A 14986-nucleotide genomic window follows, 5' to 3' on the forward strand; every position below is an offset into this window, starting at 1 on the left:
TAATTCCTATCCTGATTTGCCTTTCCAAAATACAACACTTCACATTTATCTAGATTAAACTCCATCTGCCCCTCCTCGCCCTATTGGCCCATCTGACCAAGACCCCATTGTACTCTGAGATAACCCTCTTGACTGTCCACTCCCATCTCCAATTTTGATGTCATCTGAAAACTTACTAACAATACCTCCTACTTTCACATCCAAATCATTTATTTCAATGACAAAAAGCAAGTGGACTCAGCACCAATCCTTGTGGCACACCGCTGGTCACAGGCCTCCAGTTTGAAAAGCAACCCTCCACCACCTCCATCACCCTCTGACTTCTACCTTTAAGCCAGTTCTGTATCCAAATGGCTAGTTCTCCCTGTATTCAATGTGATCTAACCTTACTACCCAGCCTACCATGAGGAATGTCGAACACCTTACTTAAGTCCATACAGATCACACCCACCACTCAGCTCTCATCAACCATCTTCGTTACCGCTTCAAAAAATTCAATCAAGTTAGTGAGACACTATTTCCCACACACAAAGCCATGATGATTATCCATAATCAGTGTCCAAATGTTGTTGTAACATTCATCATGATTGTTTTTCATTCACTGTTTACTTTTGAGAATCCTGTGTTATAAGCAAAACAGAAATAACTTCATCTTCAGAGCCACTGTTTACTTAAACTTGAAATATGAGTCAAGTATAAGTTTGCAATTACAATGTAGTTTGCATCTACCAGGTCTTTTATTGAACTAAAGCTTCAATGCACCAACATTTTGATTATTCAAACGAATTCTTAAAATAATCCAAGCTCCAAAAAATGTTTTTAAAGTACCTTTTAATTACAGAGATACACCAATCTAAACATGAACACATATTAGCTTAATTTATAGACATAGCTACCAATAACATGGGTAGTAATTAGTCACATATTTTTCTAGACTGGAGCTTATACTCCAACACACATCATTGCTGTTAATATTGACAGCTAAACATTTTTTTAATCCAGCATCAAACAAATTTTTAGTTATTACTTCTGAATAAGAGCCAATTTATATCTACAACTTAAAGTGGCATTTTAAAATGACTATAGAGAGGGTTGTTGGTGAAGCAGCTCTAAAGCAGCTGCAGTAATTCAGTGGAAATCCGATGGAAACTTTAAGACAAAGTTGCAACATCACAAGGAGAACAACTCCTGTGAAGTATCAATATATATTTTCTTAACTGAACTGTTTTCATTATGCAAAATCTTACCGTTTACGAACTCAGACGGCCTCTATTTCAATCCTTGGTCTATCTCTACAGGCTCGGTTTCCTGCTCTGGTGCTAAAGATATTCACTCTGCGCTGAGTTGGCTTTCCGCTTGCATTGTTCATTCCCATCTAGTTCTTTTGATCCTCTCACAGCGTCTCCTCCATATCCAATGATTACTACCAGGAAATGTCCTTCCAAATTTTTAACGTAACTGTGTCAACTGCATTCCCTCATATTCAAAAGAATAGCTCAGCCACCAATCTGGATTCAAGATCCATCACTACCATTTCATTCTCTTTTGACTTTCTCTTCTCAGCCAACCTCCCTCCAGTCTCTTCCCCCTGCCCGCTTCTTGTCATCTAGCAATGTCAACATTTATTCCTCTCTTTTCTAACAATTTATTCATCCTAATTGCCATCTAAATCCACACCTCCATACTTTCCCAAGCAGCTGGCATGAAATCCACCTGAATTATTACAAAACTCCATCTCTGCACCTCAGCTTTCCTCAAAAGATCCAGTTAGGCACATGTCGTTGCCTCCATACAAACAGCAATCCCAAATACCCCATCTTCTGACACCAATTTGTATCCAAACTAACTGGTGAGACTGAAATCAAGACACCTTTGTTTATTAACTGTACAATTGTATAGCTCCTTACATACACCAGTCCCATCTGCTTCCCCTTTACATCTACCATCACTTATTTAATCAATTAACTCCAATAACCTGGATAAATGCTTGCTATTTACTGATTTTTCCTCATCCTAAAATAAACATTCTGAAGGCATGCAAATAATCTTTGAAAAGAAATCTAAAAATGAAACAAAGTAATATATTCTTGCATGCTGTAAGATCATAGAGGTCGACAGAGTAGAAAAAGGCATATTGGCCCATCAAGTTCACACCGGTCAACAACAATCTAATCCCATTCTCCCGCATTTGGCCCATAGCCTTGTATGCCTGACATCACAAGTGAGTTCCAGATTCCCACCACCCTCTGGGTTAAAACATTTTTCCTCAGATCCTGTCTAAACTTCCTGCGGAGAAGTTTCTTCTTGTCTATGTCCTTCTTAACTTTATACACCTCAATCATGTTCAGGGGACAGGAAGAGAGATGGTGATAGAGCGATAAAGGGAAAACATGCATTCCATCTTACTTTATATACCTCAATCATGTTCAGGGGACAGGAAGAGAGATGGTGATAGAGCGATAAAGGGAAAACATGCATTCCATCTTACTTTGTAATAAAGACAAAGGTGAAGTCGCCATAGTCTTATCAGACCATAGGGCTGTTCTCTCGCTAATGGGAGACTCACTAAGGACCATGACAGTATCCTATATATTTTTTAAAGATCTGTCACATTTATTGCTGATCTCTTCTTTAGGTTTAGTGTAATCATTATCACTTACTCCTGAATCATTTAGTAAGATTTTTAACTTGTAAGAGGGTGGATGGCCAAACTGCAGTGAAGTTTTAAAGTAACTGGCTTTTTTTCATTAAATTCCTATCTCCTGATGCTAATAACACCTGCTTAATATTTTTACTTGCCAAGTTAGATCTTATTAAATAAATGCAATAATGGCTGGATTGTATACACAATAAAGCCACTGACTTCCCAAAGACAATTGCCTTGTTGTATTCCATCTCCAGTTTTATGTAAGCCTTTTTCATTGCCAGCCTGCTCAACAATAAGGGTATTTCACTTGACACCATGTCTTGTTGATAAAATGGTTTATCCCCAACTATGTTTCAGGGAATCACCACTCTTTTTTTTCAGCATGTCAGCATATTGTCATCCCTAAACCTGATGCAGTTGGAACTCTCAAATTGCTTAACCTTACTTCAGTCTTCAGTCTTCAGTATTCACGTAATCTAGAAAACACTTTAACTAATTCACTGACAAACTGTAGACATGTACCCATAATCCAGTGAATAAAAATTAAATGACCCTGCAACTGAAACATTCAGCACCATGCTGAAGATTCTTGTGAAAAGTACAATTTCTGATATCTGAATAGTATTACTATTTTCTCAAAACTTTTGTGTTTTGTGTAATTTCAAAAACCCTTGTTATTCCATTTAAGACCATTCATTGCAATATGGCATTTTTCGTCACAACTGAAAAAAATTGGTTGACCAGACCCTGGGCATTCCTGAGATTATTCTTCTGTTATATTTCCTGTTTTCGGTCATATTTGCCAGCGATATCTCTAGCCTCAGCCCTTTTAGTGATGATTCCCCTTTTGTATTGATGCTACCGGCCTGTATGTGGACTTTTATTGCTGTTCCTATCGAATCCTCCATTCTGTGTGTTGTTTGTTAATGTCCCATTTGAGCCATGAGTGTTTTTCACAGGAATTTTTTGAAGGCTTCTGACATCTGTTCCAAAAGCATGTTTTTATATTTGATACGTTAACGCAGTAAAACAATTCAAAGTAGATATCAGATATCTCCAAGTAGAATTGTTGTAATCTTGCATATAAACTGATAAAGTCTATAAAATATCCATCTACTTACTAAATTTATCAAAGTCTGACCAAGCCTCATACATATTTAATTGGTTATTTTTCTTACAATTTAATAGAATCTCCTTGTTCATGTTGAGCTATTAGCTTGGCAAGTACTTTACAACTGAACTTGCTCCTAGTAGGAAATGACCATACCAAGGATATTCATGCCTTTACCTCAATAAAATACATAACTCACGTCCACGTACGAACTTCATTTTTCATTGGCTATAAGGTTCAGCTTCGCAAAACATTGGTCGGACTTTATATCCAGACACTTTGCACTTGATTTCAGACATTCTTCTCCAAAGTAAATCACAACTCAACCTTCTGTATGAAAGGAGCTTTTCATTTCCAATCTCTTCATTGAGCCAACCATCTTCACTACCAATGGCCAACTGGATCTAGGCCAATGAGTGAGATAGAAACCAAAACAACTTACTTTCTGGATAGAATTTTTTTTAATAAACCTACTCAATCTTTCAGCTCCTTCCATGAAGCCCCTTTCCATCCACCCTGTCAATTAATTAATTGATTAACCCCAAACACGTTCTTAGCTGCTTGCTAGATTAACATCTCTTGCTGGCTGCCCCATTCATTTTGCCTATTGAGAGGTAGAACTAATGTTATCAAGGTCATTCCTGCCTCAAATGCTCCATCCACTATTGCAACTCAGATGTTACCAACTATCACTGCCCTTCTCAACATTAGCCCCCAGAATGTCCACTGACCAGTGAGTAAGGATCCTGACATCCTCTACTTTATGTGACAGGTAGCATCAGCCTCATTGCTGATAGATAGCATTACCTTACAACAGACTCAAGCTTTTCATTTGGGTATACACCTATCATCTGTCTCACTCAAACCTTCATAGTGGTGATAAGGTCTGTATAACAAAAACTACACTGTTATCACTCGCCCTACTCTTTTAGAACCTTCACTTTTCAGCATATGTCTTCTGTGCTTTCCTTTTCTTCTTCTGTCCTCTTTCCAATCCTCACTTTTTACAAAATCCTACCTCAAGTCTGTCACCAAGTTAGCCTCTTTCTTTTGCTCCTTCAGCCTCTGTGTTGGGCAAATATCATATTCTGTCAGTCATTTTAATTGCCATTTCAATTTATTTTGCTCTTTCTCCTCTGATTTTACGGTTATGCTTTTCCTGCTAAATCTTTCCCTTCATATAAATTCTGCTGTCCATATTCTGTCAACCCATCCAGCTGCTGCATGGTATGGTCTATCCACTTCTATGGACTTAATCACAGGTGAGGGGATATTGACAGCTTCTTGCATTGCTAACTATTACCCAGATGACCTTGTCTAATAAATTATTTTCTTTCTCTTATCCTCTTATTCTTATCAGTGCTATCCAAAGATGTGCAGACTAGGTGGATTGGCCATGCTAAATTGCCCATAGTGTTCAGGGATATGTGGGTTTTAGGGGAATGGGGATGTGTTTGGTTGGGATGCTTCAAGGGGTGGTGTGGACTTGTTGGGCCAAAGGGCCTGTTTCCACACTGTAGGTAATCTAATCTAATCTAATCTATTGGGCCTTAATGTCTTATTCCAAGTTTGCTCATAACTCCAGGATCATCTTGAAAACAAGGACTGCCCCTACAATAGTTATTCGACTGATTACTTTCACTTTAAAACACTTTCCTCCTCTCCTGGCTGCAACACCCACCTTCAATAAGTCTGAGCAGTTTATGGACATTGTCAAGAAAGCTTAGAATTTCACCTGACAGATCCAGTGAATAGGTGGTGTTTGGGTCAATCTCATCAATGTTACTCTCTATTGATTTAATTGTAACTTAAAGCTAGATGGGGTCTAACATTGGCAATGGACTCAAGTCTGTCTTATTTCCACTAAGTAAGTTAGGTTAACATTGGGGTTTAAGAAGGTGACCATCAGTTCAGCTGCCTCTGCTGCTGTTTCCTTCCTCTCATAATCAAATCTCATTTCCCAGCTCCACTTCTTTCTTATCACAGGCATTACATCTTCCATTAGTGTCTTTAACTCCTAAGATGTTTTAGACCATCAGCACTCTTGTTCCCACAACCACATCATAAGGAAAAATCCAAAAAGAGATTGTAAGTATTGTTCAATCATCAGTGGTAGATTAGCAAAATCTCAGGTTGCCCATCTATTTGTCCACAGGTTCTCTCCTATTAAATCATGACTGATCTCACCTCTTTCCTAATAGTTAAAGTCACTGTATGCACACAAAGAATGGCTTTTTCAAACATTATACCATTTTACACAAAAACAAATAGTTTTGTTGTCATTTTTGCTTTCTGCGTTTCTTTAATTTTCCAGTTACCATTCAGTTATTCCAATTCTCAGCCAGGACAATCTCAGTCAATGTCCCATTGCAAAATAAGAGCCTCCTCAAATTCTCTCAGAACATGCTCAATGGTACAATTAGTCCAATATTTTAAAGACCACAATAAATGACAGGGTCTTGGTAGCTTTTTAATTACTGTAGTTAAGTTATGTAATAGAAATGTGTTTGGAGATGGGTTCCTGTGTCAGACAGTAATTGCCACATAGATAAGAATCAAAACTTGCATTGAGTGCAGGGTGCCATTCAGTCTGAATGAGTAAATTACAGTCAAGAAATATACACTAATTACATTGAGAAAAGTGGTTCAGACTAAGTTTACCATGCACTAAAATGTGCCCTTTAGTTCCTTACCTTTGCCAGAGTCATTAATAAGTATTTAGTGACATTTAAAGAAAAGAATCTATTGTGTCCTATGCAAACCATGTTGTAGAGTGATCCTAGTCACAAAATCATTAAAAAAATAGTGACTACTGCATGCTTAACACAAAACTAGTTTGGCAAGAACAATTGCAGCCCTCCATTGAACAGCACCTACTGTTGTGAACATTCTGCAGTACTCCACCCAGTTTTATTCCTCCCAGGTATGTTATGTAATAGACTGAGGAGACTCACCAATGCATTAAGACTAAATGTGCATCCAGTAATACCATCAGTAAGCTTTCATGCTTTACAGTATAGTGAATATTTGCAAATCTGTTAAGCATTGTTGAGCAGTTTCAGAATATTCTATTCAAAGAGGCAGTTCGGGAATTATTATATCAAAACCTTTGTGATTACAAGTTTTATTCATCTAAAAGTCTGCTGAGTAAAGGATAATCAATCTATGTGGAATTCCAAGCATCAATGTCATGACCATAATGTTGAAAGATTATATATGATCTTAAGCGAAGTAATTGGAATGATGGAAGTAAATACAAGGTGTAGTTAAAAAGTCCTCTTGATATTGGAATTTCAAAGAAGTTAAGCTCTGTTGGGCATCTGAGATTAGCAGAATTTAGCAGCTAAGCACATATTTACGTTTCACCAAAAATAGTGCAAGAAAATAAATAATTGCTTTAAAAACATCCGCAGAGATGAAACGCCCATGGTTTAAGTTCACATAGCACACAGATAAGCATCGATTCCTTGGAAAATTAATTCAATCTGTACAACGTTACTAGCAGCATTGCATTATTGATCCAACGGATTCAGAAACTCCATGGAAGCACGGCAGAGGACATCATCCAAAAGAAAAAGTATATCCAATATGAGCAGTGTAGTGTTTTATCAAGAAGCTGATTAACTGTATGTAAGTGTTTTGCTAGAAAGGAAAGGCGAACTATAACAATGGTTGCTGTAGGGATGTCAGACAATGATTGTGCCCCACAATGTTTCAAGGCTAAAAAAAAATTTGTACTTATTGGAATAATTACTGGTAAACAAAAGTTCCAACTGAACGTGAAGCATTAGAGAGACACTAGTGTTACAGGCAACATTCAACATTTTCACTGTGTGAAGATGCTCAAGATGGAGATTTGAGAATTAAGCCATTGAAGAGAAAGTCAAGCTGAATACTGAAGTGATCTTTATCCCTAAGAGGAAAAATGAGTTAAAAGTTCTTACAACAAGAAGATTTGCACTTCCAGGTAGTGGACACCAAAAGAAAAATCTAATATTTCAACTGACACAAGCTTTGATTGGTCATTCTGCACTTTCCAGAAGAGACTTTCGGTGGGTCTGAGCAGTTGTAAATGAATGACGATGATGAATGATGATGATTTATTGTCGCTTGTACTCTACAATGAACAACACAGTAAAATACAGTGAAAAGCTTCAATCCTTGCTAAAATCTGGCACCATTTTGAGTACTTTAAAAATAAAAGGAACAAAAAGATATAGCTGAGAGAGAGTCCATCTTCGTTCTGCCACCTTCGCCATAGGTCCTGAGCCCTGACCAACATCACTCATGCTGGACCCACCAATGTCTGAGTTGCCATTCTTCAGGTGCCATCTCTTTGCCACTGAATCCACTTTGCTGATGAGTCACCATTGCTGGGTTCTGTGCTAGACCCCTACTCACCCTGCAATCAGGATCCTTTGGCTCCATTGCTGCCTCACTGATAACCAAGAGTCCCTGGCTGCTGACCTACCACAACCATGAGCTGCCGCCACCAACTCACCATTAACCAGGAGTCCCCACTCTGCATCCACTGCAACCATTAATCCTTAGCTCCATTGCCACAACCACCTTGACAAAGCTTTGAGTCCGTGCTCCGGGCATATTGCACCAAAACTATTTCAGCCACTGCCTCGCCAATACCTGCAGTCCCCACTTTGGGTCTACCACAACCAGAAGTCCCTGGCTCTGCTGCCAGGCCAGGCCACCACCTCACCTAGAGTCTTGCTCTGGCTGCCCTCCTCAAAGACAACACTTTCTTTACCACCACCAACAGGAAGGAGATGAAGAAAAGCAAACAGAAGACAAAAAGCATAAGGAAACAAGGGAGGAAATGGCCTGTCTGGAGCTGATGGATCCAGGAGCCTGAATGCTGCCTATCTTGCTGGCACCGTCATTTTTCACAATTCGTGTATTTATTGAATTACACTGTTCCAATGAGAATTAAAAGGTCCACCCAAAGATTCATTCATGCTGTATCTGGGAATGTGATGAGTGCTGAGTGGCTCTTTATCTTGCTTAGCTTGATGCTCATTGCAAGTACTGCTTAGGCTGATGTGGTCCTTAAATCTCATAGCCAATGTTTGGTCAGTAGTTCGCTTCTCTTGCCATTGTTACTTTGTAATCAATTCCTTGCTGATTTTCATGGATGCTCTTTGATATCTCTTTTCCCAACTCAACTGCAGAACGGCTGAAAGCACACTCCAATTGTCATGGTATCCTCAACATTATGGTAAATTACAAACTGTCTTAATACACAAGTGAAGAATTCAGGCACTTCCAAATAATTGTGTATTTCTGAACTTCCCATCATCTCCAAACCATCTGTACTCAAAAGGAAAGGTTGAGGCAGTGGTGAAAATTGCCACTGGGATAATCCAAAAGAATGGATACAAACTTGTACATTTCAATCCAAGATTTGATTGAAATGTACAAATCAATCTTAAGAATTCAGAAATCTTCAGAAAGTATGGAAAATAGTCGAAGTCCAGCAACCAATGCTGCACCACACCAGACTATTTCTTCAACAGGTCAAAAAAAACTATTACAGGCAGAAGATCGCAAGGAGTGAGTGACCAGATCAAAGGGAAATAACAGAAAGGCAAATTGCACTTTGAAGAAAACTTACTAAATCTTGGCTCAATCTGAGAGTTGGTGAGCCAGGTACTCAAAGCAATCAGTAAATGGCAGCCCACTTGGCAGCCTGCAACCTGTGCATAACAGTTGTCACCTCAAATCATATGAGGAGAAAGTGAACAACTGGATCCATTGTTAGATCTGTAGACATTTACATGCAACTGGAGAAACTGCCATTATTTAAGTAGATTTGATTTTTTGGAACTAAAAATGGATCTGAATGACCAGTCAACCATTCCCCAACAAATGCTTTCGCGCAGAGGCAATAACAGCAACACTCATCATTGCAATGACACCTCAACAACAAGGGAATGTTACAGATACTTTAATAGTAATCATATTATCAGACACAACTCAAATGTACCAGCTGGCTACTCTGAATGCCTTGAAGATTTACTGCAATGCACATATAGGAACAGACAAAATTGGAACTAATGAAAAAGAATACATTTGTATTCATACTTAATGATTTTCCTGATGGATTCCGTGTGTTGAGTAACTCAAATGATACAGTATGCTTTTTTTATGAAAAGGGAGATATTTCAGAAAACAATACCTTAATAACCTATAGATTGTGACTTCTGGCTCCATTTTTTGTAAATAAAGGTTTTGGAAACTTGTAGTTTTAAGTACCACATGGAACACTATTCAATACCACAAATCTATTTGCTTCCTCACTGCAACTTTGCTTCTGGCCCATCCACAGCTCCTATAATGCAGAAACCTTACTTACATCTATCACTCCTGGGTTTAACTACTTCATGCTCTACCTCTTGGAAACTTACCTGTAGTCACAGTAAGTCCTCACTTTCACAAATTCTTCTCACCTACACAAATTTAAAATTTCTGAAACATTCAACTCAAAATCAATGCTTCTCCTCTATAAATACCTTCACTGCTTTACTCCACCTCATTCTTTATCTGCTACAGCACTACATCACCTTCTGATGCAGACCTTTTCTGTTTCATTCAGTTAATCACTGGCAATAATGCCTCAGCTGCTTTGGGTTTCCTTTCTGGAAATCCCTGTTTCATACTTTTCTGTTTCTGAATATCTCTCATACTATGTTTAAAAAAAACTTCTCTTCGCTTACACCTGTGAATATAGACACCTGAGCAAAAAGGCCCCACTGAGAGGAATAGAAGTGTCCAAGAGAGGAGGAAAATATAGAAGTACGAAAAACGTCTGGGTGAAAGGCTTTCAAATCCAAAAATTTATGAGGAAGTAAGGAGCCAGCTCGTTATATTTTAAGAAAGTTTAGTTTTAGTGCATTGCAGCTTTTGGTTACTGTTCATGCTATCATTTCGTCGCAGGGTATACGCAGGCTTCCAACAGTAACAAACCCTGCTTTGTCTAGAGTGTCGACTTGTTCGCTCTCGTTCCACTGGGCGAAAGTCATCGGTTGTGTTCTATTTACTTTTTCTATGATCAGTATAACGGAATAATCTGAGCTAGGGGAGCTAGCCATCTGATTAGAACTTTAAATAAAATCCATATTGTTTACAAGGTATTTTAATTCAAGAGGACGGTCTAGAGTAAATCATCTCCCAACTCTAATATCCTACAATTTATTTCCTTTCGTTACGGTTACAGTTTTGAATAGAATAATGAACAAGATCATCACAATGAGAGCAAGATTCTCGCGCGGTACTTTGAAAGATTAACGCTGAGCATAGAGGCAGAAATGCTGAAATGTTTCACCGCCCCTGTAGGAAGCAGGTTGAACTCAGCTTGTTTACCTGGACTAGGCACTTGGTGATCTTAGGATCCTTTTGTCAAGGCTATCCAATCAAACGCCGTCGAATGAGGTATGGCAGTGAATGTCAACCTAATGCCTCACTGGCTGCTCTGCGCTTTCCACCAACTCGTTGTAATCTTTCCAGGCGTTGAGTTTATTCGTAGAAGTTTTGCTCAGCCGCCCTGCATCAAACTGATTGGCACATACGGGGGAGTCAGGCCTGGGGAGATTAGTAGAGGCCGTTTGAGCAGTCAATCATCTACTGTCACGGAACAAAACGCCTCTGCACTGTCAAGAGGAAGTAACTTCCAACAAGAATAACTTGTATAGACATAAGGCAAAAATAAATTGACTGCAAATGTTAATCAACAGGACAAAAAGGCACAGATCAATATTAAACAGAATTCATTCGATTCTTGTGATACTATAACACAATTAGAATATCTTAAGTTATCAGCAGGAAATTGGCTTTTCTGATCAGTGAGCAATGCAATAATAAACATAACCACTGCCTTACAAAGGACGCTCTAAGTTGCTGTTTTGGGAAGCAGAAAGTCCATTGTTGTAATGTCACGAAGGTCACAATTAGATCGAAATTTAAAACATATATCAATACTTTTAATATTTAATTAGTTTCCTTTACACGATGCTCACAATCAGTTTAAAACTTATTTTCTACATCACTTTCGTGGTTCTTCGGAGCATCCTGAGGAGTTCCCTAGAAATGCCAGTATTTCTCTAGTTTTCACTCAGTTCTTCATATCGCATTGTATAATTGTAGGGAAACATGTAGGGTCATGTACTTTCTCATATCTTGTTCTCAGCTACAATGTTTCTTTCACGCCTACGGTTTCACAATATAGGTTCTGCACAGTTGAAAGTTCCAGGCTCAAAGGTTCAAGAACGCCTCCTAAAATCAATATCATTTTATACATTGGAATGCTAGGGCGGCACGGTGGCTCGCATTGCTGCTTCAAAGTACCAGGAACGCGAGTTCGATTCCCCGCTTAACCGTGTGGCGTTTGCACATTCTCCGTGTCTGTGTGGGTTTCTCTCCGGCTGCTCCGGTTTCCTCGCACAGTCCAAAAATGTGCAGATTAGGTGGATTGACTAATGCGCGGGGTTGCAGAGATGGGTAACGGGCTGTGTCTGAGGCTGAGACTTGGTGGGAAGGTCGGTATGGACTGCAGTGGATACTAAAACTAAACTTAAAAAGAAAGCAGAACCCCCCTGTTCAGTATCTGCATGCTAGACTCAACACGTAAGCAACAGTGCTTCAGGAAATTCAGGCATTGTACATCAAAACGGTCATCTGCAGCCACCAGGAATAAGATCACCTCCCAAATCTGGCATTTGTGAATTGCCAGTGTCTGGTACAGTGTTTATCAATAGAAGCTCTTCTCCTGTACCCCACCCCCTCCAGGACAGAAAGCAGAGTTTACATGCAGGTAGTAGAAACTTCCAATGCTGGAGAATCTGAGATAATTTAGAGAGTTTACATTCAACAACATCTTTGAACAGGCTGATTAGAAAATATCCAATATGAACTTGCAGAAGGCATTTGATGAAATACTATGTAATAGAATTGTTAGCAATGGATGCCTGACCGTGAACTTGGAAAAGGAAGAAAGCACAGAATAATGGAAAAACAGTTGTTTCCCCACGCTGCAGATAAGTGCACAGTTGTGCCATGCACTGATGTACCTAAACAGATTAAGAAATTATATCTCCATATTTTCACTCTTCCTTTCCTTAGCAACTTAGAACGTTTTTTTTTTAATCTAGATTGGAAGACTTTTCATTTAATTTGAGAGTTTACATGCAAGTGTGTGAATATTGGCTCTTCAGAGGGGGATTTTTGGAGGTTCCTACAGGCAAAGGTATGAGTAAAGTTGCAGGGTATTAGGCTGGGGAGGCTTCTGCAGGTGAATACTGAGTAGGTCGGAATATGGGGTATCAGAGTGTTAAACCTCTCGGACACTGTATCCTGGTTCAAGGGATCATCCTCCTTCCGCTCAGTTTCTCAGAAATTTTCATGCACACCGACTTGAGTCGAGAGGGTGACCTCCTCTTCTTCTCCCCGCCCCATTGACAAACATTACCCTATTTCAATCTTTCAAATTGCACTATGGCATCTGCAGGTAATAGTCCAGGTTAGGGCTCCGTTTGTACTGTAAACAAGTAATGTGAATATGTAAATACAAATCTGCAATGACTATTAAGTAGTTATTCCATAAGCAATGTGCAGTTTTGACCTGTAGCATGGTTAGTGTTACCCTTTACTCAATGTAGTAATGTTAAATCTTTAGCAGCTCTAATTAGAAACCCTTCCTTTGATCAGCCTGTTTGGTTGGTTGAGGTATGCAGAAAATAGATTTCTAATCCAGAACCAGCCCCCCTACAATGTACGCTAAGATAAAATTTCAGAGATGGAGTTGGCCCATTGAGCAGTATATCGTTACAATGAAGAGGTAGCAGAGCTCAGTGGTACAGATGGATGTGCACAAATCACAAAACTAGTATACAGGTACAGCCAGGGATTAAACAGGTAAATGGCACATTGACTTTTTTTTACAAAATGAATAGATGAACAGGGAGATCTGTTTCCAATCTTCAGCACTTGTAGTTCTTTGTTTTATTTCAGGTTTTAGTTACTGTTCATCAATGTTTGGAGAGATCTCAGCTGGTGTCCTGTGTATAATTTTTGTCACTCATTTGAAAAACTTACAATTTCTTTTGAAGCAATCGAGAAAAATGATCACTTAGTTCATTCCTGAGATCAATGGCTTACTATCTTATTGAAACACAAGATCTTGATGGGGCTGGATTAGGCGCACATAAGGAGGCTATTTTATCATGCACAGAAATAAAAGCTAAGGGGCATCATTTAAGAACTTGGGATGGCTTAATATCCATCTAAGAAAATGCACTTCCAATTAAGGCACAATTGTCCATGCGTGAACATGTTTACTGCAGCATTCAGATGGCTAGAATTACAAGGATGGGTTGTCACTTTGGATTAAATTCTGTAGCTTTTCTTTTTATTTAACTCTGCCTTCACCACAGAGTTGTTAAGTATTGTTAATACAAAGGGTGTGGTGATTGGTGGGAATGGGGAGTTGAGGCCACAATCAGGTCAGCTATGCTCATATTAAACAGCAGCATAGGTTCGACTCTCACTAGCCTACATGTTGTAAATCTATATACCAAGGAGAAATTTTCCATCTTTCTATTCTTTGGATTTTCCCTTGAGATTGTGGGCTTGCTAAATTTTTATTTAAAATTTCATTGATAATGATGTATGTTTCACAAATCATAGATACTATTCTTCATCATCAGATCTCAAAATAGTAACAAATGCAATATGCCCCAACTGCTCTTTGACATCTTGCAAAATTACAATGATTCTTATGAAACTAATCCTTTTTAAAATCCAATTCAACTACTACTATAGCATTCTTTCCTACTTCATAAATTTCAAAACAGCAGTAGCTGTTTGAAATTTGACTTAAATTATAACAAGGAATGCCAGACTTCTTTCTAGTTTGGTGGCTTTTTGCCTAAATCACCAAAAAATGTGACAGTGATAATGTGAATAATTAAACTATTAGTATATTTTCGATAGTCTTCATAGAATCCCTACAGTGTGGAAACAGGCGCTTCAGCCCAACAAGTCCACACTGAACCAGAGAGCATTCCAACCAGACCCATTCCCCTGTAACCCATTGCATCTATGCACCCCTGAACACTATGGGCAAGTTAATACGGCCTATTTTATCCAACCTGCACATCTTTGGACTGTGGGAGGAAACGGGAATACCCAAAAGGAAACCCCCAAAGACATGAGGAGAATGT

The 14986-nt window shown here is 38.8% G+C and overlaps 1 protein-coding gene across 2 annotated transcripts in view; it reads right to left on the reverse strand.

The window, feature by feature from the left end:
* The window catches only part of rhbdl2 (rhomboid, veinlet-like 2 (Drosophila)), a 56743-nt gene extending 45358 nt beyond the window's left edge, over positions 1-11385 (reverse strand). Inside the window, exon 1 of one of the 2 annotated variants that reach the window (XM_059654269.1) lies at positions 1248-1413. The gene's annotated coding sequence lies outside the window, so the exon portion shown is untranslated. Of the gene's footprint in view, positions 1-1247; positions 1414-11132 lie in introns of those variants that run through there. The other variant, XM_048558381.2, reaches the window with a different exon arrangement.
* Between the last annotated feature and the right edge of the window lie 3601 nt (positions 11386-14986).

Source organism: Stegostoma tigrinum, chromosome 24, assembly GCF_030684315.1.
Source record: "Stegostoma tigrinum isolate sSteTig4 chromosome 24, sSteTig4.hap1, whole genome shotgun sequence".
Taxonomy (NCBI): domain Eukaryota; kingdom Metazoa; phylum Chordata; class Chondrichthyes; order Orectolobiformes; family Stegostomatidae; genus Stegostoma; species Stegostoma tigrinum.